The sequence below is a fragment of the Trachypithecus francoisi genome, unplaced genomic scaffold (genome assembly GCF_009764315.1).
Source record: "Trachypithecus francoisi isolate TF-2019V2 unplaced genomic scaffold, Tfra_2.0 Contig00443, whole genome shotgun sequence".
Taxonomy (NCBI): domain Eukaryota; kingdom Metazoa; phylum Chordata; class Mammalia; order Primates; family Cercopithecidae; genus Trachypithecus; species Trachypithecus francoisi.
The window spans coordinates 86,427-112,572 of record NW_022680649.1 but is presented as its reverse complement, the minus strand read 5'-3'; the positions used below and the strand labels follow the sequence as shown (position 1 = coordinate 112,572).

General features: G+C 52.3%; 1 pseudogene; it reads right to left on the bottom strand.

Annotated features, from left to right (window-relative positions):
- Positions 1-17,065: 17,065 nt before the first annotated feature.
- LOC117084127 lies at positions 17,066-21,371 on the bottom strand (annotated as a pseudogene).
- Between the last annotated feature and the right edge of the window lie 4,775 nt (positions 21,372-26,146).

The following is a 26,146-nucleotide window of genomic DNA, read 5'->3' as shown; positions in this document are numbered from 1 at the left end:
GCACAGGGCCAGGCACAGCATGACACTGGCACAGACTCAGTTTAGGGTTTTCAGACGCGCACCTAATAACAACAAAGCCTGATGGGCTGGGCCCCGGCTGTGAAACCTTTCTCCTCCTCTCCTGCCCATGGGCTGCTGCAGGTCCTCTGCCCTGTCTCTCAGGCAGAGTGTTGTCTTGCCCATATCTCTGCCCACTGCTGCGTCAGGGCTCCATCCCGGGGCCCCTGCCCAGGCCTCTCAGGTGTGTCCCGTGTGAGGGGCTCACTGCCCTGCAGCCCCGAGGGCTGTCCCACTGTTCTCATGCCCCTCCCCTCTGCAGGAGCCGATTCCACAAGTGAGAGTGGGGTTCCAGCACCAAGTGGGCTCTAGGAGTGGGACCAGGTCCTCCAGGAGGCACTGAGGGGGTGGCTGGGAGCAAGGGCAGGCCTGTCAGGCACAGGGCGCAGGGATGGTTTCTCAGAGGCCCCCACTGCTAGGGCTGGCCCAGGAGACACACATTCCTTCCCTGTGTTCCACAGTGTTGTGTGACTGACTCCCTGTGGCGGTGGTGTCCAGTGGCACCTGGTCAAGTGTGTCAACACCCAGATGGGGCTGCCCGAGAAAGACAGCGACCAGCGTGGCTACGAGGCCTGGCCTGAGAGCTCCCAGCCGTGTGGCACCGAGGATTGTGAGCCTGTCAAGCCTCACCGTGGGTCCCCTGACCCCAGGATCTTTGCTGAAGTGAGGTGGGGCGGGGAGGGTGATGGGGAAATGGGGTCATCAAACCATTGCATCCACGGCACCGGCTGGCTCCATCTGTAGTCTGGGCTCAGGAGCCACGTGGCCACTGAAAATCCTGATGCCACAGGATGCCATGCCAGAGGCTGGGCTGTGCTGGGAGTCAGTCAAGGGAAGTACCAGTCACACAATATCCCACAGGCAGCTGTCTGACCTCGGGGGAGTAGAGGGAGTGACCCTGGCCCCTGATTTGCTGTGTGAACCTGGGTAAGCTCTTTCCCCTCTGGGTCTCTGTCTTCCCATAGTGAGACCAGGGATGTCCCTGAGGCTGTGTGAAAACTGGGCCTGGGTGAATCCCTGTCCCCAGCCCTGGCCTGTCCATTCCCCAGCCAGAGGACTGCCTAGAGTGAGCAATGGAGCCACAGGAAGGGCCTCCCTTCCAGGGTCCTGATAATCCAAGTGGTGGGGGGTTTCCTGGAGAGCTGGGTCCTGGTGGAAGGGCCTGAGCTAGAGGTGGTTCTGGATACCCCACCACTCCCCCCACCTCCAGCACACACACACACACACACACACGCACGCACCCACCCACCCACACACACACACTCACACACTTCCTTCCTGAGTCCCAGCCGCTCTCAGCAGTGCTGATGGCAGGAAACAGGGTGGCCCTGGAGTCTCACCTAGGCTCCCCTCACCAGCTGAGTGGCTTTGGGCTCCATTTCCCTCTCAGGGCCTTCATGTGCTGAATAAAGGGGCCACAAAGCCCCATCCTTCCATAAATGAGGTCTGGGCATGCAGGGCCCAGCACTGTGTAGGCTCAGGAAAGGCGACTTTTTCCTCTTCCCGAAAGCCACTGTCATCCCTAATTACAAGGTCAGGGAGAGGGCCTGGGACCCCCTGCCAATCTAAGGAATCCAGAAGCTGTGGCGTGAGGAGCTGCGGCCCCTGTGCTGTTGGCTTTCTGCTCTCTGCCCCTAGGGCAGAGGCCTCAGTCAGGGCACTCAAGCTGGCATTCGGGGCCCCCTGCAATCTCCCCAGTCTGCCTTCTCCCCTTGTCCAATGCAGACTTCTCTACCTGTGCTGGCTCCTGGGCAGTCCTTATGCGGGCTCAGAGTGGCCCCTGCCATGCCTCATTACCCTGCCTCTGGCAAGGGTGGCCTTCCTGCCTCAAACTCCATTACCTCAAGGGCCAATGGCAGTGCCCCCACCCTGTCCCGCCTGCCTTCAGCATGCACCCAGCCAGCATCTCAGAGCACTCCTGTGTGTCGCCTAAGCTGGGTGCTGGCACCATGTCTCTTACCTTCAGGGCTAGGGTGGTGGGGTGGTTATGATCCCAGGGGATGAAGATCAGATGGGGCAGAGAACAGGAACTGAGGCACCTGGGGGCCTAGAACCAAGGACGGATGGCCCAGGAGGCTCTGGGCTTGCAAGGTCTCCCAGGGGTGGGTGTGAGTGGGCTACAGGGAGTGGGCTATGGGTGCTGGTTAGGTGGCTGAACTAGAAGCTGTCCTAAGTGAGGAGTTTTCTGCCACCAGTGAACAGTGGAGGGGCGGCTGGGAAGGTGTCTTGGACTTTGAGACCCAGAATTCCCAGGATGTCCTGCTGGTCTGTGGGACAGTTGGTGGGACATGTGGAAAGCCGGGAAACTCCAGAGTGTGTGGTCGCTGCAGTGACACAGCATGGCCACATCTGTTTGCTGTGGAGGTAGGGTTGACAGAGGAGGGAGCCAAGCCCAATAGGTGAAGCAGCTTGTCTGAAGTCACCGCAGGTGACCAGGATACAGACCTGCAGATACGCGCTTTGGAGCTCTGCCTGGAGCTTTGGTGGAGGAGCCTGCCTGCTGCCTCGTGCCCTCTGCTGGGCCTGGGGGATGCCTGCTGCCCTCCTGCTCCTCCTCCCCAGGGAGGTCTGCTGGAGTAAGCAGGGCCCGGGCAGCAGTTGGGGGCTGTCAGCAGTGGCAGTGGCATCAGGAGCAAGGCCAGGAGGCTGAAAACAAGCCACTTCTCCGAATAGCTCTGATAACCTGGGGCAGGAGGGCCCAGCCAAGCCTCAGCCCTGACGAGGACAGCCTGCAGCCAGCCTCCCTCCCCAGTGGGCCTGGGCTCAGTCCCTGGTTTCCGCTGACAGCCTGTAAGGCCCACTCTCTCTAGGCTTCATGGCCCACCTGAGAAGTGGGAGGCTGGTCTGGGAGATGGGACCCTGTGACCCAGAACCCAAGGCTGAGTACAGTCCCTGTGGCTGGAGGTGGTCACGGAAGCCTGGCAGAACAGATGCACTGGGGCAGGGGGCAGTGGGGGGAGTTGGGGGCAGAGGCCGCTGCAGGCGGCGTGGCTTTTCACCTGCTCCTCTGGGGCAGATCTGCAGGGGGCAGAGCAGCAATCGGGTACGTGAGAGCATGGCATCTGGTGAGGCACAGAATGCCTTGGAAGCTGGGGGGCTGCTGCCCAGGGAGGCCTGTCTGCAGAGGGTGGGGTGCTGGGGGCAGGAAGGTCTTCTGGGCAGGGGCACAGCTTGGCCCTTACTTGCTGCCTGCCTCCAGCTCAGGCTCCCAGCCTACCCTGAGGCCCTACTCTGTGGTCCTCCGAGACCTGTTCCACAGGGATTGAGCCCACCTTGTCACTTGCAGGGACTGCCCCTTGGAGTGGTGGGGACTGGGGCCCCCGGGGGCACCTCCCTGGCCCTGTCTGTTCTATCTGTTGACTCTTCTGGAAAAAGCGGGCAGAGAGGGGAAGAGCAGGGTGGCCAGCTGTGCCCTACTTGTCCCCACGTGTCCCTTCATCTCTGTGCCCAGAGATAGAGCTGGGCTAATTGCCACTGCCTCGGGGTGGCCCCTTTCCCACCACCAGCCCCAGCAACAGGTTCCTACCATGCTGATCGATGGTCCAGCACCTGGCACCTGCCTACCCACAGCCCCTTCCCCTCCCATAAAATCTAGTCCCATGGAGCCAGACAGTGGTGCCCACAGCAGGGAAGAGAGGGGCGTGAAGGTGCTTTGAAAAGGGTCCTGTCCTGGCCAGGGGCGGGAGGCTGGGGAAGGGGCAGACACTGTCCTCCCAGGCCCAGGCCCAGCCCTGGATCCAACCCTGCCCTCTGTCTGTGAGCCTTGGACTCAGCCGTTGACAATTTCCTCCTCAGCCCTCCCCTTGGAAGGTGTTACACCCCTTCTCCAGGTAGGGACACTAAGGTTCAGAGAGGTTGCCCTGCAGCCTACAGTGGTCACCTCCCACATTCTGTTCTCCAGCATATGACATCCCTAGACAAAAGGGGAGTGTGGCCCTGGAGCCTGCAAGTGGCAGCCACGCACACTCAGGGCTGGGTGTATGCTGAGGATGGAGTGGACACCACTGAAAATCACTCCTGACTGGGCACAGCGGCTCCCAGCACTTTGGGAGCCTGAGGCAGGCAGATCACCTGAGATCAGGAGTTTTAAACCAGCCTGGCCAATGTGGTGAAACCCCGTCTCTACTAAAAATACAAAAATTAGCCAGTTGCGGTGGTGGGCGCCTATAATCCCAGCTACTTGGGAGGCTGAGGAAGGAGATTCACTTGAACCTGAGAGGCAGAGGTTGCAGTGAGTTGAGATTGGACCTTTGCACTCCAGCCTGGGCAATAGAGCAAGACTGCATCTCAAAAAAAAAAAAAAAAAATTACTCCTTAAGGACTGAGACCAAGAAACAGTATCAGAGGCTGAACACTTTTGTGATGAATGTCTGTCCCAGGACTTGGAAGGGAGGGAGGGAGCGCAGCCAGGGCGGCTGCCTGAAGATGCCTGTCCTGCTGCTCCCCAACTCAACATGCTCAACTCATTTCACACCAACACGCCCCATCCTCAGAGGAGGAGCCCAAGGCTCTGAGAAGAAGTAACTGGCCCAAGGGCACATGTCCTGTTGACCCAGGCCCATCCTAAGCTCTGACTGCCCACCTCCAAGTTCCAGGACACCTTGAGCAGGTGGAAGAGGGAGAGGACCCCAAGCAGGCCGCAGCTGTGGCTTTGCACAGAGAGGGCAGCCTGCCAGAGATCATGCAGGAAAGCAAGTTGCTGGGCAAGCTAGCATGAGTCCCAGCCCTGCTGTGCTGCCCGAGGGTGGAGGAGTGTCAGGCGTGCTTCCTGTCTGTCTACAGCAGCCCGGCTGGCCCAAAGAGACCCTGGGGACCCACTCTCTAAGTCATGGCTTCCCAGGCCTTAGTCAAAACTGCCCGTGGTGGCAGCCCCTTCCAAGGGGTGGGGAGCAGGGCCTGCTGACTTGCTCCTGACCCACACACTGAGCCAGTCCCTGTCGCAACTCTGCCGCCACTGCTGTGCTGTGTGACTTCAGGAACCCCCAGCCTTGCTGAATCCATGTCCCCAGAAGAGAAAAGCCTGCCAGGCCTTGGCCTGCCCTGTCTGGGAATCCGTGCTGGAGCCACCCAAAACATCCTTATGGGAAGACATTTGATCTTCATCATTCTTGGGTGTTTTCCACTGGGCTTGTCCCCAGTGGCAGCTGGGCCTGAGCTGTCAGCCCAGGCAGGAGACAAACAAGCCTGTGACTCAGGAAGGGCATGGCACAGCTGGTGGAAGGAGATGTGCCTGTTCTTTGTGGCTGGGTGGCGGTTTATCGGGACATAGGGAGTCTCCAGCTCCTGGCTTTCCCATCTCAGTGCCCCCAGCCCACACCTGCAGCTTGGCCATGGTTCTTGGGGCCTCCCAAGGCTGCCCCTGCTGGCAAAGGCATCCTGACGCACCCACCCCAGGGTGAGCCAAGGGCAGGGACACCCAGAAATGCCAGGCTGGAAGGTCAGAGAGCCCCTCCTCGCCTCCCAACACCAATAAGCCCTGGTCCACCCTCCAAGCCCTTGGGGTGAGCCTCATCACTAGTGACTATAATGGAATTTCAGTGCAGAATATCATACAAATTAGTTTATTTCTTCCTTAGTATTACAGTTCCAAAATGTAACTTGAAGGTCAGCACAGGAGCTGCTATGATATAAAAGGAGTCACCTGGCGCCCCCTGCAGTCCTCCAGTTGCCCAGCAGCGGTGGGACACTCAGCGGCACACACTAGGTCTCTGTATGGCCTCCCACCTGCAAGGACTTCCCCGGGCAGGCCCAGCTGCCCAGAAGCCCCGGAACACACAGGAAGACAAAACTATAGGATGGCGGGTGGGGATCTGTGCAATACAAACTTGTAGTTAGAAAACCCAACCGAGGATCTGTCTAGAATACTTCCTATATCAATATACCATAGTTGGAACCAGAACCGTCTCCAGCCATCAGCAGTCTTGGCAGCTACTGTACAGCTGTCAGCATGACTACAGGCAGTGCCCGGGGCTACCTGGGGTAAGAAGTGGGCCCGGACATCACATCAGTGAGTCAGTGAGAGTCAGGGCCTGAGGGAAGAGCAACTCGGAGGCTCAGGCTGGCACAGATACAAGGGAGTCACACACATAAGAACTTGTTATATAAAATAGATATGTGGAATCTAGAAACACCTTGAGAAAATAGCCTATACAAATATAAACTGTAGTGAAAGCACACAAAAGTATTAACAGAGGTTCAACCCATTAAAAAACCCCATCCATTTAAAAGTTGGCAATTCCCAGCAGGTGTGGGGAGGGAGCTCCCCTCGGTCCTGGTGCGTGTATTTGGACAGGCCTTTGGGTTTCCCAGCTGGCAAAGTCCCCCTTGCAGTGGCCATGGGCTGGGTGTTGGGGTGAAGGTTCTGAGGAGGAACAGCAGTGTGGGGCAGCCCCTGCCAGAAGGGCCCCCTGCCATGGCAGCCAGTGGAGGCCAGGGACCTTCAGGGCACTGGAGGGGACAGAGCAGCTCTTTCCTCAGTGACATGAAGCGGGGAAGTGTTAGCGCCAAAGAGTGGAGGCCACAGTCCTGGAAGGAGGAGTTGGCTCCATCCTGTTCCCCAACTGGAACCAGGGAGAGCTGCACTCTCTTGCTTCCTGGACATGCGGCACTTGATTCCAGGTAGGAGAACATCTGAGAAAATGTCCCCAGTCCCTTTCCTCCAGGAACTCTCCTGCTCTCACACACACACTGCCCGGCAGCTGCCGACAACAGTCTGGAAACACGAACATACCACCATGGGTTGCAGCCATGATGGGACCCTGGTCAGGTGCATCTCTTGGCAAACTGGACAACACGAGCCTGTCCCTAATGGCAGTGTCTTAGCCCCAGGACATGGCAGTGTGTGCTGGCATGTTCTAGGGGCCATCAGCTTAGAAAGGAAAACCTGAGGGCAGCTGGTGCTGGCCCACGGGCCCAGCCCCATTCCTTCTGCACCTCCTCAGCAGCCGCCCCCCAGGCTGACAGTTCTCGTTTCTGATGAGCTTAGGGGGTGGGAGATTCCAACACTTGATTAGAGCAGACTGCAAGGCCCAGCTCACAGGATAATTTCCTGAAGGAGTCAGACCTCAAACTGCTGCTCTCAAAGACAAAGACAATGACAACACTCATTTTTGTTGCCTGAAAAGAGGCAAAGGCTAAATATAGAGGCCAGCCCCTCTACCCAGTGAAACGTTAACCAGCTCCACTAAAGACATGAAGCCGGGGCTCAATCTAGTGTGCTGAAATGCCAGCTTTGCTGTGTCACTGCTAGAAAGTTGACAGCAAAAAAAAAAAATAGAAAAAAAAATTTCTTAAAATTGCATTCCACTGTTGACTTGGAATCCCGAATCGTCGTACTTGGTGAATGATTCCCACAAGTCAAGAAATGCATTCCACAGAATCTCACCGAGCCACGCCAGGCATGCAGCAAGCTGGGGACAGAGCAGCCCAGTGATCTGCAAATGCAGGCTGGCCATGAGAAGTGAGGGTGGGTGTCTGGGCAGCCAGGCCCTCCCCATGCAGGCTGGGAGCCACTGTTGGAAGGGTTGTGTGTGGAAGAGCAAAGGTTATTCTAGAAATGGGGCATGGCTGGCAGCTTAAAGCCACTGGTGGGAGGTTCACAGGCTTTCTACAGTGGCCATTTCTGAACAAGGGATGTGTCTGCTTTTCTAAGGCAGTCCCTTTTCATACCGACCTTATGCTGAGGCAGCAATCCTCTGGCCTACAGGTGCCTGAAGCACAGTGGGCATCCTTCACAGCACTGCCATTCAAAACCACACACCACTGCTCACTATGTACAGGAGAGGGAACATAGGGAGATGCCCAGCAAAGCAAGGTTTCGGGGTCAGAGCACTGACAGGCTGACCGAGGCTGGAAACAGGCTCTTGCAAATAGCCACTGGTAAGCCTGAGGATCCAGCAATCAGGCAGAAAGCATGACTGAGATACGTGTAACCAAAAGCATGGCATGGAAATGGCTGTAAACAGATGAGACCTCCCACCCCTGCCCCTGCACAGTGGGAAATGAGGAAGTGCAGTCTGGCTTTGGACATCTGCCTAGCAGATTCCCAGAGGCCACACACGTTACATTCTGGCTTTTAAGCGTGCTTTCACCCTTTGGGCACATTTTGGTTGTGAAGGTAGGAAGAGAAGTGTCTCAAAGTCCACTCAGGTATACTCCTCCTCGTTGCTAACTAGCTCACCCTTGTCAGGGCTGGTGTCCTGCTCACGCAGGAAGTCCTATCGGATGGCCTCTAGCTCAGTCAGCTCCACCTGGACCTTCTCCAAGTGGTAGGCGCGTCGGTTCCAGATCTGGCATAGGGAAAAGGGGTTCAGGTCCCCAAAGGAGATGCTGATCAGCTTCATGGCAGGATGCAGGAGAGAGACAAGAGAATCAGCAGCACTCGCATGAGTGCTCACACACAGCCCTCACAGGCACAGCAGGTGGCCTGAGGCAGGGTGGGAAGAGCGCTGGCCAGGCTGGGAGTCTGATGTAGAGAACGAGGCCCATCTTCTGCAGAGAGGTGACAAGGAACAATGGCCCAGCCGGGGCAGGCTCAGAATGACAGCCTGGACTCCAGCTCTGCCACATGCTTGCTGTGTGACTGAAGTCACCACCTTTTCTGGCCTCTGATTCCTCATCTGGACACTCGGGATAACAGTAGTGCCATCTCCTAGGGTGTGGGATTACTTGAGTTCCCATACATAAGCACTGAGAAGAGTGCCCAGCACTTGCATAGTGATGGTGGGTGCGGGTGTGTCTGCATCCTCTGGCAGGCACGAGGTCTGGCACCAGGCATGAGTCCAGGACATCTGTGTCCCAGGACTGATTGACTGGGAATGAACACAGGCCCAAGCAGTCCTGGCGATGACTGTCAGACCCAATCAGCAATGTGACAAGTGTCCAGATGCAGTCTATAGAGAAATGTGCAGTTCGTGGGTTTCATATTATCCCCAGGTCAAGGCTCCAATTTACAATAAAAATGTTAAGGTTGTGATCACTTGCTCCTAACCACTGGTCAGTGGCTTAATAAAAACAAAACCAAAAGCTGTCCCGAGGCCTGGCTATGGATTTGTAGCACTAAGGGGTCAGCCATGCTGGTCTCTTGGGATCACAAAATAAGCCAGTTCCTCCAACACAGGGCCACCATCTTCCCCTCTCTGGATTCTGCAAGGCCCTAAATGCTCTGCATCCAGAAACAGGGGCTCATTCGCTTTCCTGTCATCCAAAGGCCCAACAGATACACCAGCACCAGGAAAAGCTGTGATGAAACAGAAATGCCCTGAAGGACTTCCTGCCTGTCTCCATCAGAGCAGGCCATTTGCTCCTGCTGCCGTCAGCTGCCTGGGCTCCTGTCAACACCAGGCACACACAAGGGTGCAGCCTTTTATGTTTCCAACACCGCTCCCTGGACAGGCTTCACTCTCGTCCACAGGCTCAAGGTCAGAAAGGCCAGCTTTATTTAAATTCTGAATTCCCCAGCATGTGTTCTAGAACATGGGAGCATCAGAGAACAGGGAAGGCCCAAGCACAGGGGTCCCGGCATGTGGATTTCTCAGGTTCCGCCTGCTGCCTGGCTCTGTAGACTGGGCTGCCAGCCCCACCAGGCGGGAGGAGGCTCTGAGTGAATGGGGCACGGGGTCCCCACTCACCAGCACTTTCTCCCCCACAGCTGTCAGCCCACAGCCCCCACAAACCCCAAACCTATGGCGCTCACCCCTTCTGTGCTGCAGAACGTGAGCCCGAAATGTAATTCTTCATTTGCTCCTCAGTCAGGAGCTGACAGAGGCCTCTGAGCCCAGGCTGGCACCTGAGAAACCAGACCCCACCTCTGCCTCAGGCCTGGAAGGTTCTGCTGGGAGATGAGAAGGTGCCTCATGGTTAGATAAATTTGGGAGATGATGCTCAGCACCTTGAAAGGCTCCCAGAAGTCCTGCTGCAGAGCCTGGTTCAATCCTTTTTAACCCCTGTCTCTTGAATGCAGCTGACCACACAACTCCCCCACTGTTTCTGAAGGCCAATCACTGTGCTGCAGGACTGGACTCCTTGCAACCACCAGTCTGGTTGCATTAAAACACTGAGGCTCCAGCCCAGAGGTGGGTTATGGGCCCCTGCAGTCTTGATAACATCAGGGAGCCTGATGCCATGGCCTGACACTCCTTAAAGCACCTGTTGGTCTGGCGACCCCGCTTTCTAAAGCAAGCTGCAGGGGAGACCATACCAGGAGCCCCTCACAAAGAGGCGCTGCAGGACCACGCAAGCCCTAGCAATGTGGGAGGGGCCAGGTCAGCCTGTGGTGCCAGGGAAGGGGCGGGCACTCACCAGAGCCACGCCCACTCACCTCCACGCCTCCTGGCAGCACCTGGGACCCAGTACAGAACTGAGGACAGCAGCGCTCCCAACACAGCCCTAGCTGCAGCTGTCCGCGTGGGCGAGCTTACTCCATGTCACTCTCAGCAATCCTGACCCAACATGAGATGAACAGAAACTCTCCAGGCTCACACCACAATTCAGAATCAAACTTTCCCCAGCAAATATGTTTCTCATATCCTTCCTCATTTGGCAGAAATCAGGGCACTGTTGTTGGTGCTATTAGTAAGCCTGAAACTATTACAAACCCACTCCCAATAAAAGACCCTGAAAATAGTGACGACCTCCAGCATGGCCTCAGCCAGCACCTCAGCTCCCTGTGTCCAAATCAGCTGTCAGAGTCAGAAGAGCCAACAGCTGCGGACATATGGAAGAAGGTGGCTCAGAACAGCCAAAGACCATGTGGCCAAGGAAGATTCCTGAACACTTGGCCGCCTAGGCCAGAAACCCAGGGCTCTTCCAAATCAAGGATCACTTGTGCCCAGGAGTTCAAGGCCAGCCTGGGCAACATAGTGAGACCTGGTCTCTACACAAAAATTTTAAAACTAGCTGGGCTTGGTGGTGGCACGTGCCTGTAGTCCTAGCTACCTGACAGGCTGAAGTTGGAGGATCACTTTGAGCCCAAGAGGTTGAGGCTACAGTGAGTGGTGATCTTGCCCACTGTACTCCAGCCCAGTGACAGAGCAAGATCCTATCTCCAAAAATTTTTTTTAAAAACTGAGTAGACAGGTGTCCTGGTGGCATGATAGATCCTGGGTCCCCTTCCAGATCTGTGACCTTGGGCAGCTGACTTTTCCTCTGGACCTCAGTGTCCCCATCTGAGTGAGAAAAGGTGGTGGGGAGGCAGATCTTCAAGTTGAAGCAGTGTAAAAACCACACCTGAAAAGCCATATTTGGGGCTCCAAGTCCAGCACACGGTCTCAGCAGGGCCCAGTGGGGTGGCCAGGGCAGCACAGGCATCAGTTCCCAACGTCCTTCCCTCTTTGCCCACTCTCAGACCAAGAAGCTCATCTTCTCAGAGCTGCTGTCCAACCTGTACTTGCATGGGGATCAGAACACGCTGATGGAGGAGTCAGCAAAGCAGGCACAGCAGGGCAATGAGATGCTGCACATGTACCACATGCTGATGGAAGTGCCCAGCATCATCAGTGACACCAACACAACCACCATCAGAATGCCCACGGGGCTCATGGATGTCTCCTGGCTGCAGGTGCAGAGTGTCTCGGCTGGACGCAGGTACCAGGGCTGGCCCCCATGACCTCAAAGTCCCCCAGCCTCCATGGCTGGGCCTGGGGGCTCTTGAAACAGGTGCCGTGCCCAAGCTGGCAGATGTGAGTGCTCTCTGGAGTCGTCAGAGAGGGCAGAGAGCTTGTGGTTTATGGTGTAGGGGCTGGGAGCTTGGAGGGGGTTATGTGTGGGGCTACACTCTAAGGTGGCCAGAGACCTAGGAACATCATCCTGGGCATGCTGTACCTGTTGTGCAGTCTGAGTCATGCTGCCAGGGCAGGACATCCAGCTCCCAACCTGGGAGTGCCAAGAGCCAAATCCACTGCAGAGGAGGGGTGATTGTCAGAGTCCCACCTCCTCTATCTGTCGGCAATCCAGTGGTGATCTAGGTGAGAGTCCCATGCACACGGTCATCCCACAACACACTCCACAGACCAGGCAGGGACACACAGCTCCCTTCCCTCTCTCCCAGGTACCATCATAGCTGCTAGCATGTGACCAAAGGCAGGGTCCCTGGCCCCCGCTGAAGTACTACCCCCGGCCAGCGGGCTCACGCACCTTGGTCTGTTGCTCCTAGGGGCCGCCTGTGCTATTCAGCCAAAGGGACCACAGTGCCTGCTGGCCCAGCTGAGCTCTGCCTAGTGAGCCCGCCTGCCACTTCTGCCACAGACTCTCCCTCTTCTGCTTTTCCCAGCAGGAAGGGCCCAGCCTCACCTATGTAACCTGCAGCCCCTCTGAGCCCAACCAATTGAGGCTCCTCTCTTAGATTTATAAGTCTATGGCCAGTGGCATCCAGCTACCTGCCCTCCCTGCCTTCCCCAGGCCCCCTTCAGAGGACCCTGGGCTTTCTGACTGCACAGAGAGAGGCCTCTGGTATTCACTCCAGCCATCCATCCCTTATAGCTTCACCATTTTAGTTCAAGCAGTGTTCCTTGTCTATCAGGTCTGGTGATTGTTGGGTGGGGTTCCCCAAGCAAGAGGTGGCCCTGGGCCATGGTGACCAGGGTGACCAGAGAAGAAAGAAGCCCAAGGGAACTGAGCATTGGTCTGAACTGTGGGTGCACTGCCTGAATGCCGTGGGAGAGGTGTGTGTGGGGTGTGGAGGGCTGCTGCTACCCCCAAGCACTACCTGTGAAGCTCCGGGTCCTCCCTCCATCTTCCTCCCCTTTCACTTCCAGCCCCTCTTTTCCAGGATCCTTGTCAAACCCGCACCTGCGCCCTTCCTTCCCTGACCCTCCCACAGCTCCCGCACCAGTGCTCTGTGCTTGCCTCACCAGCTCTGGCTTTTCTTTAACCCATTTTCTCTCTGCTTTCTCTCCAACTGCCAGCTGAATGGGTCAGGCAAGTCCATTCTGTCTGGAGAGCCCCAGGCCCCCATTCAACCTCTAAACAGATCCTCCTCTTCTCGGAGGCCTCCCTTTCCAAGCCTGCCTGGGCAGGTGTCCCGTGACTTGACATTGGCTCCCCAGCCCCAAAGTCAGCCCCTTTCATCCTTGACTTAGTCTATTGTAGTGCTGAGCTGACACATCCAGATATGACTGTTGCTGAAAACTTGTGCCTCCTCTGTGGTATGCCCCTGCCCTGTTCTATAAATAGCTATATATATACACACACACATGTGCTTGACCACCTCACCTCTAGAACTGGGAATCAGTCAACCATGCTGTCATTTTGGAGGCTTGTGGCTCATCAAGAGAAAGCTGTCCCCCGACATAGCCCCTCCAAAGTGCGCCACCTCCAGTGAGCCTCCCTGTCATGCTCAGCCTGTGGACAGCCAGCCCCCACCATCCCTCCCACCCTCCTCCAAGCATGGGGGTGCTGTTCAGGCAGTCGTGTGGCCTGACAGTCTCTACCAGTCCTGCTGTCCCTCGGCTGAGAATCAAACCCATTTCTGGATGACGGGGAATGTGTCGTCTGCTGGCTGTGTTCTCTGTGGAGCTCAGGGGAGGGAAAAGGTCAAGCCATTTCTAGGGTGCTGTTGGGAGCAGTGAAAATGCCAAACCCTTTCCAAGGGACACTTCCTGGAAAGCCCCTGGAGTTTAGCTGACTCTTATCCTGTGAAGCCAGCTCTGGCCATTAGCAAGCAGGGCCATGAACTCAGCCTGGAGGAAGCCTGCGGGGCACCTGTCACTCTGGAGGGAGAGACACAACAGCCCACCCAGTGCAGACAGGAGAGGGAGGCAAGGGGACAGAATGGAAGATGCCTGGGGTGGATAGAAGTCAGTGGCCTTGGGTGCTGGTATCTGTCTTCCTGGCCACCACCAGATCAGGCTTCTGAGCCTGTTGGCTGTCAGGGCTGGACTGTGCCCCATAGGCACCATGGCAGTCCTCATGAAATCCACCAGGTGTCACCAGGCAGCATACACGTAACAGGCCTGGAAGGTCCCCAACAGCCATCTGGACGTGCTCAGACATTCTGGGGCTCCTCGTTCAGTGGGACAAACTGCAGGACCCAGTGAGGGAAATGGAAATACACCAGGCCAAGCAGTATGGCTAAATCCATTTATTCCAAAATAAAAAGCAAAAAAAATAACAGGAGTCGCATCACCAGGGAGCCACAACCTGCCTCCTTCCTCACTCCTATGCTAGCAATAAATAAGTTTCCCAGCCACAAATGCTTAGAACCTCTTCCTCATATGCTAGCTCCAACCTCTGCTAGGTAAGATACAGGGGGTGGCCCTACCCCCCGGAATATACAAAATGTTACACAGATACTGTATGTACACTGGGGAAGGGGGTCATCCCAGCAGCCTGTGCCCTTACCTGGTCCCCACTGTCCCACCTCAGCTGCCTCTCTGAATAAGAAGATGGGAGATCCTTGAGGGAAAATTTGTTTTGGTGAGAGTAGAGAGGCCATCAGGCCTCCTCCAAACAAACCAACTCCACCAGCCTCTTGCTCTTAAATAACAAACATCATCCAGAAATTTAATGACTCAGCCCTGGTCAAGGTGGCAAAGGGTCTGTTTGTCTTCCTCCATTAGACAGGGGTCTTGTCTCGTGACCCTAATGGTAAAGGGGTGGTTGGTACATGGTGGGGGCAAAGACTCCAGACCCGCTACTCTAGGCTTATGCTGATAGGGGCCTGCTTTTATTTACTTTTATTATTATCCCATGACATTTTTTGAAATCCCATAACTTTTTTTTCATAACTTTTTAAAAACACTTTTCATAAAACTTTTTTCCACTTTTGTTTTGTCACAACTTTTCCACAGCATTTTCATCCTATAACTTTTTCATCCCACAACTTTTTAAAATGCCCATTACTTCTTTTTAGTTTGTGTTCTTTTAATAAACACACTTGCATAGTTACAATTTTGTAAGAATAAAAACTGATGAGCTCGTGCCAAGAGTGCCCAGCATTTGCACAGTCTCAATACCTTTAATACTATAGTTTTCAAGACACACTAAATTTTAAGGCAAAAATGGCAGTTTGCAACAATTTCATAATTTATTACATTACAGTAACATCACAGCAGCTGTCAATAATGGCACTTTAGACAACAGTCTTTCAGTATTTCCATTATACATTCTGTTTATAAAAATTCATAAATTGGTAAAAGTAATTCTAAGAAAACTTTGCAAATAAAGCTTTGGACTGGAATTGCCATTTCTTTCTCTACTTTTCCTTCCCCCAGTTTCTTTGTTTTAAACAACAGAATTCATATTTTAAAATGTTGTAACTTATTTCAAAACATTAACATAGCAGTTACGTTTTTGAATGGTTATATTATTTTAAAGTGACTCTGTAACATGAAGTTTTAGAGAAACTACTATGGATAGGGCTGATCACGTTTTCACATTTTCTAAAAATCAGCATTGGTTTTAGAACTGATTATTTTCATTTCTGGAAAATCTATCAGGTTTAATCAGATACTTTAAAAATAATGACCATATATTGCAATCTTTAAATAGGTATTTTGATTCTTTACTTCCTACAGAAATTCAAATTTATTCAGTTGAACTCACATTTTAAAATTCTATATTTCTGATAAACTCTAAACTTCTAATGTTGTCTTCTAAGCAAATTGAAAGCTGCCTTATACTGAATGAAGAAGAGAACAAATACTTGCTGAATGAGGTATTGCAAAAGACTGCATGCACTTTGATGAAAGACTTAAGTTATTGTGATATGATTTCCATTCTTTTTAATTTTGTCTTAAACATATGACAAAATACCTACACAAAGAGCAGTATTTCAGCTAATACAGTACATTCATTTTCCAAATTGACATTCAACTTAAATATGGCACTACGTGATTTAATCCATAGGTCCCTGATGAACACATTATTGTCAGTTTGGTTACAGATGCTAAACGCGATCTGAAGCTCATTCCTAGTCATTTATATGTGTCAAGGTAAAAGTGAAGTGATTGGAACTATAAAAATTCCTTTGAAATAATATATCAATGTATTAGTATATCAATGTATTAGATAAAACCAGTTTCAGAATGATAAAGAAAAACTGTTAGACCAAATAAAGTGGCTAATTAACAGTGGTACGCTTTCTAGCCTGAGGGTTTAAAATGGACTTAAAGTAACTGTCTTTCAAGTGAACTCAAATAATGCAAAAACGTCAAGTTCACAAAATAGAAGGCAAGAACAGGAACTTAAGTCCATGAAGTTTTAGCTGTTAATTCTTTCCCAAGCATCATAAAGTTATTATTTAGGCAATGTATGACTGAAGTAACTCATTCATCATGTATAGGCACATTAACATAAATATGGCACAATATACCTCTAACTGAAATCGAGAGGTATAAAAACATATTTCACTGTTCATAAATAACTTTGTGAGGAAATATAATTCTGTGAATGTGTAGACACATTTCCTCATAATACTGTGACATTCACAAACAGTAGATTGCACTGCAGTTTGTAAACATTTTAAGTTGCATAAACATCTCTTTGATTTTCAAATGTAGTATAATACTGTCTACTAAAAACTCCTTTTTGTTTCAACTAAGTACTCTCACATATATTGATTTATAATAATGGTTGTTATTAAAGTGTTTTACATTCAAAGAAAAGAAGTAAATTCCTATGTCAGAGTAATCAATGTGGTTGAAGAATAGCCAGAGAGGTCTAGATGGTAAAATCAATCTTCTAGCCTCAAAGAAGCTCCATGAACATAGAGGAACGCCAGGTGTCACACAGCTTTCCTTCACTCAAACTCATTCTTGACTAGAGCCTGTATGCCTGTTCCAGGGACATTTAAACTCTGAAAGGATTTCTTATGATCTTTACTAAGTACATTAAGAAGAATGCCAACCAGTGCCCTTTTGTGTACTGGGACATGTAGTCATGTGATTAAAACAGGTAACATGGACTCTGACTTTAAAATGTATTGTAGATACAAAATGCTCTAGGCTGGAAAAGGTTTTCCACATCCACAGTCAATGATGGGAGTCTTTCATTCCTCAGATAAAATGCCTTTTTAGGTCATCGGCAAAGAGTACAATTGCTGCAGCTCATGATGCAATATCTTCATAAGCCCAGAGCACATACAAATCCTAAGGGAACTACCATAGTACTGCACTCATTCTTGGCACCAAAACAAATGAAACATATTCTATCCTGCACACACCTGCCAGAGCAGGCCACTTTCCTCTTCTGTGAGATTTTAAAAGCTCCCCAAAATGTTATTACTCCCATCCCCAATACACAGAAAATAGGGGAAAGGCTGTTTCCAGTTCTCGGCCTTTAAGCAACTCTAAATGTCAGTACTCACAGTGGAATATTATAAAGTAATAAACAGTGTGCACTTGAGGGCAAACCACATATTGAGCTAATGAAGAGCTCACTGTGATTAGGATCAGATCAAACATAGTATCAGAACATAAGCAAATTTTATCTGAATTCCATAATGAATATACATGCCGCAACAACATCAAAAAAAGCATGGCAGCCTATTCCAAACCAGCAAGAATAATTTTGTGCAAATAGTGGGTCTTTGTGTGTTTGAACTCCCACCAGGTAAGGGCAAACTCGATATGCGAGCTAATGACTTACAATTATCAAATTAAAAAACAAGAATGCTAAAGGATGCCAGAGTGAACATCAGGAAAAGATCCATTCTCCCTTAACTTTCTACAAATAAATTTAAACTAAATTAGAAACACAAATAAACATGAGTGGCTCTAACATTCAAATGAAGTAAATGAATTGTGTAGGAGACTAACCCCAAAGTTTTCTTTCTTTTTTTTTTTTTAAATTTCTCGACCAGGTCTTAGATGATTATGTTTATCTCCCTGTTCTCAGTTGCCCAGTAAAAGAATGGCATGCAGGGTTTGCTGGCCAAGCCTGGGTGCTCCTGGGTGTCCTGCATTACAGGAAGCAGGTGCACGATCTGCTGTGCAGTGGGGTAGTCATGGGGAGAACCCTCCCTGGCCTTTCCTGATGCAGCCTCCATGCTGTCATACAGGCTCACCTCATAAAAATCTTTGGAGAGAGGGAGGCGGGGATCTCAGTGCAGAACCAGCCTCCCCTGCTCCTGCCTGCCCACCCTGCCTGAGGGCTCTACTCACCACCCTGCTTGCCAGCAGCCCCAACTTCCTGGGGGGCTGGAGCCCTGGAGCAGGCTCATTAGCAGGGTTCTGGACAGCAGTGAAGAATTTGCCATGCCTCTTGTGGTTGCCCATGGGTGGCAACACCAGCTCCTGAAGTTCCAGAAGATTTGCTTGAATGGAGGGGTGCTCAGCTGCCACACCAGAGACAGTGCCCATGCCCACTCCACCCCTGTAGAGCTGTTGCACACCCTACCTTCATCTCTTCCTTGTTCTGGGCCAGCCTGATGACATCCTCCATCTCCCAGTGCCACATGTTTGGCACCACCCCTTGGCTCTCATATACTGTGACATACTCTCCTGCAAGAGGACAGGGCTCAGACACTGGGGCCCCTCCAATGGCCTTGCAGCTTCCCATGCCATGCCTAGGTCTCCCGCTCACTCATGCCCTCTGTTGCTTCAGAGAGCTGGATGAATCCAAGCTCTAGGTTTTCCACCCGTTCCTTCCCATCTGCCTTCTCCTTCGGGAGGTCCATAAAGCCATTCTGGAGCCAAAATAATGGGGTCACATCTCGAGAGTGACCTGTCCTGTCCCGCCACCACTTTTCTTGGCTCATGCCAGGAATCACTCACCTTCACCTTCTCCATGGCCTCCTTCAGGGCCTGGTAACTCTCCCCACACACAAACTCATCCCCAGTCCCTGGAGCTGGGTCCTCTGCCTCTGGCTCCTTCCAGGCTGAGGCCATCAGGTAAACCAGGTGCGGGCAGCACAGCCTTTGCACCTACCGCTGCCCACATAGCTGTGCCTGCTCCTCCTGGGCACTGGCTCCAGGGGAGTTGAAAAATGCCACTTGAAGGCAAGAGGTGAGTATTCTTGTAGGGGCACACACAGAACAAATGGGGCAGGGAGGTGAAGTGCAGCCCCTTCCCTTGGGGCCTCAGAGAGTGCACCTGTTGGTCACACGTGAAGTGGTGTCTGACCACTGGCTCCCAGAAGGGATGAGGGTCCAGAGAAATCAGAAGGTGGGGAAACCAAGAGCATAAGGGAGTCTGGGAGGGACCACAGAGGAAGGTGGCAAAGGGGAGGCGGGGAAAGTCAGTCTCACCGTGGCCTCCCAGCTCTCCTGGTCCTGTGGGATACTTGGCATGGGCCAAGGTGCCTCCTCTTCCTCACTGTCCAGATGTCCTCCTCCATCTCCTGTGGGGAGGTGGCCAGAGGGGTCCTCAGACAACCCAACAAGGGAAGTACTGTGGGCCCACCTCTGTCCCCACCCTCACTGTGTAACCCTAAGCCAGCCCCTCCCCAGAGGGGAATGAGCTGCTGTTCTTTATCTTTCCTTTTAAGAACCAAGATCTTGCTATATTGCCCAGGCACAGTCACACTAGTGGTCAGTGCGGGAGTTCTGACCTGCTCCCTCTCTGATCTGGGCCAGTTCACTCATCCTTAGGCAACCTGATTGCCCCCTTCTCCGAGAAGGTCACCATATTGATGCCGAACTCAGTGCAGACACCTGGTTGGCACAATGACCAGCTGTTCTAAAGGTCTCTTCCAATTCCTCAATCCTATGCTGCTAACAATCCCCCCTTCCTCCTGGGGCTCTCTCCTCTTCCTCTGACTGGTCTCCTGTACCTTCTCCAGGGAAAGCCATGAGGCTCAGCTGGGCCTCTAGCTGTTGGTTCTACTGGCTGGCAGCTTCTAGGTACTCCTAAGGGGACGGAAAACAAACAGAGTGAGAAGGCATGGAGGTTGCCAGGTCTTCCCCCTTGGGGCTCCATCCTCTGCAACTCCCTCCCCTTGGTCTCCTGCTACTTTTGGCAGGCCATCTCAGCCACCGCTTTGTCCCGAGCTTCCTGCTGCTGCAGCTGGTCCATGAGCTGGGCCTGCAGCAGTAACTGCCTGTACAGTGCCTCTTTCTCAGAGGTCAGCTGCTGATAGGTGGCCACATACTGCTGCAGGTGATCCAGGTACTAGTCTCACTGCTGCTGCACACTCTGAGACTCTTGGCTCTTCAGCTCCACTTGCAGGAAGACCCTGGGCATGAGGGCACATGGTGGCTGGCTTCCAGATTCTGGGCCCATTAATAGGGTAGCGAGGGCACTGTGGGGCTCTGTCACCTGTCCAGGCCCCTGGCCCCTTGCTCCAGGCCTAAGAGACTTCCCACTCTGCCTAGAACCTCATGCCTCCTTCCCCAGCCTCAAATCTCATGTCCTTCTTCCCACCATTTAAACTGTAGACCAGTTGGTGGAAAAGCAGAGGGAGCCAACCACCATCTGCTAAGTGTGCTACATGCCTAATGTTTCCATGTATTATCTCATTTAATCCTCAGCACCTCCGTAAGGAAAATGTTAACTTCCTTTTGAAGTTAAAGAAACAGAGACTTAGAGATGAAAAGTAGTTGAATGGTGACCAGTGGAACCGAGACCAGAATTCAGTTTGAATCTAAGGAGGCTTTATTGTTTTGTTTTGTTTTGTTTTGAGACAGAGTGCCACTCTGTGGCCCAGGCTGGAGTGCAGTGGTGCAATGCCAGCTCACTGTAACCTCCACCTCCTGGGGTCAAGCGATTCTTGTGTCTCAGCCTCCTGAGTAGCTGGGGTTACAGGCATGCACCATCACGCCTGGATGATTTTTTGTTGTTGTTGTAATTTTAGTAGAGATGAGGTTTCGCCCTGTTGGCCAGGCTGGTCTCAAACTCCTAACCTCAAGTGATTCTCCTGCCTCAGCCTCCCAAAGTGCTGGGATTACACGCATGAGCCACCTTGCCTGGCATAAGAAGCCTCTCATACCACTGTCTCTTTCCCTGTGATTGGGGGAATCCGTGCCTCTAGCTGGGATGATGATATCCAGACTTGGGAGGAGCCCAGGGCTCCTCTAAAAGTCAGAGAGCAGGAAGCAAGAAACAGTCATAGGGCTGCCCTGGAGGGTGCTGGGGCCACCTACACCCCAGCTGGAGCTGCCTTTGGCCTGGCACCTCCCCTCCCCAGAAGCTGGTGCCTGCCTCCCAGCCCTTCTTGGATGGGGTGGGGCTACCATCTGCCTCACCTCGCTCAGCTCCTGCAGCTCCTTTACTTGATGCTCCAACTGCAGTGTGCTCTGGTTTTCATTGTTCTGGACAGAGAGAAGCAATCAGTTGCCAGCCACTGCAGCTGAAGACCCCAGAACTTGGTGTCTGCCTCCCATGTCACCGGGAAGGGTGGAGGCAGATTAGAAAAATCATCCCCTCTCCCCTACAGCCATCAGAGCAGGGCCTGATGAGCTCTGACTCACAGGTGCCTTTAGAAGTGCTATTTCATGTGAGGGCTACACTGCCCCATTTTACAGGTGGGGAAACAAAGGCCTGGAGGGTTAGGGATAAGGGCAGGCTCCCCAGGTGGGGCAACCCACCTCAAAGCTGCAATGTGGCTCGGCCAGCTGCTTGTCAAGCTTGTGGTTCTGGGAAAGCACGAGCCTTTCCTCCTGCCTTCATAGCCTCTCCTCCTTCTCCCACAGCCTCTCCTCCTGATCCCACAGCCTCTCCTCCTGCTTTCATAGCCTCTTCTCCTGCTTTTGCAGTCTCTCACCCTGCTCCCATAACCTCTCCTGCTGCTTCTGAAGCCTCTCCTTTTGCTCACGCAGCCTCTCCTGCTCCTGCAGCCTCCTTTCCTCCTGCTCTCGGAGGCTCTCCTCCTGATCCCAAAGCCTCTCCTTTTGTTCCTTGCTCAGGAGACCCAAGGCCTGATTGTTTTCCACCTGGGATTGGAGCTTCCCCTCCAAACTCTCCACCAGCAGCTACAAGATGAGGCCAGGCACCTGAAGAAGAAAGTTTGGAGGGAAACTGTCTTCTTCAGGTGCCTGGCCTCATCTTGTAGCTGCTTCACCTCAGACATCTCTGCGGGGGGTGCTGGGGACAGGGGGTTAGCTGAGAAAGGAAGAGCAGAGACAATAAGCGCCTCTGGATTCCCCACCCCCCCCCACCCAAAAAGAAAAAATAAACCCTCCTCTTGATGCACAGCTCCTCTCAGGCTTCACAAACTTGGCCTCACTACTAATGATTCCTTGCACCTGATGGTAACCAATTGCCAAGTCACTTTCAGATAGAGAGCACTATGGGTGGCTGACAACGGGCACTCCTCCCTCTTTGCTGATGGGGACACTGAGGCTCATGGAGATGACATAATTTGCTGTCTCCTGGCACAGACCTCTTTCCCTCTGCCTCAAAGCCATTCAATCCACCCACCTCCCTGGGGCATTCTAAGCCACCCCCACAGCCCTCTGATGCCAGTCCTGCTCCCACATCACACCAGCTCCATCTTACCCATCTGGGTTTTGAGTTCGGACAAGCTCCTCTCCAGCTCCTGTATCCGATGTATGTCACGCTTCTCCTCCTTCAATGTGCGAGCCTGCCGAAAGCACAGAGGGGAAGGGCCCTGGAGAGAGGGGCTGGTGGCTGGACAAGCTACCATCTCCCTCTCTGCCCCCACCTCCACAGAGCCCAGGCCCATGACCACCTCTGGCTGTACTAGTCCCATTTTACAGATGCCCAGAAAGATCCAGTGACCTATCTAAGGTGGGGGCTGAAGGGTCAGGTCTCACCTCCACCGACATTTTCCACATCCTCTCCTGCCACCGGGCCCTCTCTCCTGTTACATGTTGAGCATATTCATCTCTCTCTAGCTGGACTTGTTTAAGTGACTCTGTCATCGGCGAGAATGGGCACAGAAGTTAGGAAGGGCTGTCACTGGTCCTCACCTGCTCCTGGTCAGCTGGGATCATCTTCCCTCCACATCCCTCCCTCTGCAAAGCCTCATCTGTGTCACATGTACGTTCAGCAGTGCCCGCTCCTTTGAGGACTGCTGTAATTGCCGCTGGAGGACTGCTTCACTGTGGCTCGAGGACTGGATGGTGAAGAGTGAGAAGTTTCGATCTGGGGAGCCGGGGCAGTGCCCCTTAAAAGGGCTAGGGCTAGACTCAATATACAACTCAGTCAGTAAAGATCGAGGCATTTCTGAGCCCATGGCCTGGTTTTTAAAAGAACTCAGTAAAGTTGGAAGGGACAGGGAAAGAGATCGAATTTACAGCTGGCTAACAGAGGCCCAGAGAGATCAGATAATATTGCTATTGTTATTACTGTTATTAGTACCACTTTGAACCTTTACCAAGTGCTTCACCAGGTACCATGCTAACAATCCCATTTAATCCTCACTACCACCATATGAGACAGTTACTAGGATTACCTGTATTGTGTAGATGAAAAACATGTAGTATTCGAGGTTAAGTTCTTGCCTAAGATCACTTAGACAGAGCTGGGATTTGAACACCCAGGTCTATCCCATTCTCTAAGCCCAGTTTTCTTGCTGGGGGTGGGGACAGAGATAGGAGGGGGAAATTAATCTTTTGTTTGCTTTTTGAAAGGATGATACATTCGCATAGTCCAAAACTCAGAAGGTACAGAAGGGAAGTGTCTCCCAAGCACCCTGTTACTCTCTCCTGAGTTTTTTACAAACACTTGCAGACATGTTTTATGTACATTATCATAGTACACACACACACACACACACACACACACACCTTTCCTCTCTCTACAGAAATGGTAACATAGTAAAGGTACTCCTCTGTACCTTCACAGTACAAGTACCCAATACCCCACCTAGGACTTGGCCAAGGCCACAGCCAGGTAAGGGCAGGGCAGGCACTTGGCCTCTGAGCTCTGTATCCAGTGCTCACTCCCCACAGAGCCCCCAACTTACCCACAGTAGCTGACTTAGCCCCAGGCTGCCTCTAACAACCATACACAAAAGCAGCTTGAAATGATCCTGCTGCCTTCTGGGCAGGACACTGCATCCTGCAGCAGAGACCTTTAGGCTCACTCCTCTATCTGTCAAGCCAGGCTGCCAAGGGATGGGACAGCTGGTTGGACTCACCCTGTCCTCTTCCTGCTGCTGTGTAGACACAGCAGAGAGAGCCTGCTCCAATTCTTGAATATGCTGTAAGGAGGATTGCAGGTGGCTAGCCAGATCCTTGGACTCTCCTGTAATGACAGAGATTGAGATGGGGTCCAACGGACTCCCCCTAAAGACCTGTCAAAGTGCCAGGTTAAAGGATGATGGGGTGCCCAGATTCTCACCTTCAAAGTGTCTGGCAGCACCTTTAGTATGTTTAAGGGTGGTCTTCAAGTCTGCCTTTTCCAATGTGAGGATGTTGATTGTCTGGAATTGAATGTTTGGGAGAAAAACCAAGCAAGTGCTGAAAGAGAAGGAAAGAAGCATTCTCTGGAGGACAGAAGAAAAATCCCCACCCTCCACTCACCTCTAACTGCTCCATTTGTGCTTTGTGCATTTCATTGTTTTCTTTCTTTTCCTATAGGAAGAGGAAGACAGAGCTCTTACCATGGGGAGGTAGAGATAGCGCAGCAAGAGACATACCCCCAGAATGCCACCAATGCCCCAGGACAGGCCCACCCATGGGACCAGGTTATCAGGGACCCTATGGAGATGGGATGGAATCTGAGGGGTGAGCCTTCTTCCCCAGGCTGGAAGTGGGTGAGACGAGACTGGCCACTCTACATCTGAGTGTCCCCCAAACCCAGCAGTCATGTTGTGAGCAAACAAAGAAATCGCATTACTTCTTCCAGCTGACGTTCCATTTGTTTCTTCTGTTGTTGCTGTGGAGAGGATCAAATTCAGGTGACTAAGGGTGGCCCCTCCAACTCTATTCCCTAGACCAGGAAGCAGTAGTCAGGGCCAGGAATGGATTTTAAAGGCAATGTTCTCAGACCCAATGGCAACACGAACTTGTCAACTCTCTTCAAGCTCCCAAGGACAGAGGATTTGGGTCTTTGTTGGTTTTTGCCCATAGACACAGAACTCAAAGTCTGAATCTGGATTCTCTTGAAAGGACAGTAACATAAATCTCTAGAGATGGAGTCTGAGAAAGGCCCACTCATCTGCCAGCTTGTGATTTAGAAAGGTGCATTCATTCAACAGACGTTTACTGAGAACATATGGGCCAGGTATTGTTCTCCACAACAGATATAGGATGGAAAAGGACAGACAGGAGCCCTTGACCATGAGGTTTCCATTCTAGGGGCCTTTAAATCTTGGACTCTCAGAGCTAACAGAGACCTTTGATGCCATACCTCCCCTCGAACCACAAGCCCAAGGAGAAGAGGTGGTTTGTACAGAATCAAAGAGCAAATTAGAGACAGAGTCAGAGCAGAAATTCGGGGCCCCTGACAATGAGTCAGGCTAGTGCTTCCCCGACAGGTGACAACCCCAGGGTGTATATGGAAAGGACTAGAGCAGGGGTGTCTGGAGAAGAGAGAGTTGGCAAAAAGGGCAGTGACAGAAGAGCCATGCCACATGCTTCTTGTTCTCTTGTTCTGGGGTCCCTCCAGGTGAGGCCTGGGTGCTCCAGCTCCTCATTTGCCCTTGGCACCAGGGGCCCCCAGCCCTTTTCTTTAGGGCCCCATGGGGAAACAAAAGCCTAGGACTGGCAGCATGGAATTAGGGGACCCCACTGGACTCTTACCAATGATTCTATGTTTTCATTGAGGTGATTGATTGTTGCAGAGCTTGACTCCAGAGCTACTGCTAGTTCTTGGTACCGGCTCTGAGGCGCATGCAGAGAAGATGAGTTGGAGGAGGATTGCAGGGAGAGGTAGAGAGAACAATCATTAGGGCTGGGGTGTATGTGGGCTCTCTCAACTGGCAGAGGGTCACCCAGCCCCTGCTGGTGAGAGGAGGTTGGAGGGCTGGCCTGCAGTATCACTGCACCTTGGCCTAGGGCCTCTTACCTCCAGATCCTTCAGGGTAACAGATGATGCAGGAGTGATAAAAATGAGAAATTCAAAAAAACAGAAACTTACATGGGAAACAACTATAGATATTGAGAAACTATAAAAACAGCAAGGGGCTGGGCACGGTAGCTCACACATGTAATCCCAGCACTTTGGGAGGCTGAGGTGGGTGGAACACTTGAGGCCAGGATTTCAAGACCAGCCTGGCCAACATGGTGAAACTCCATCTCTACTAAAC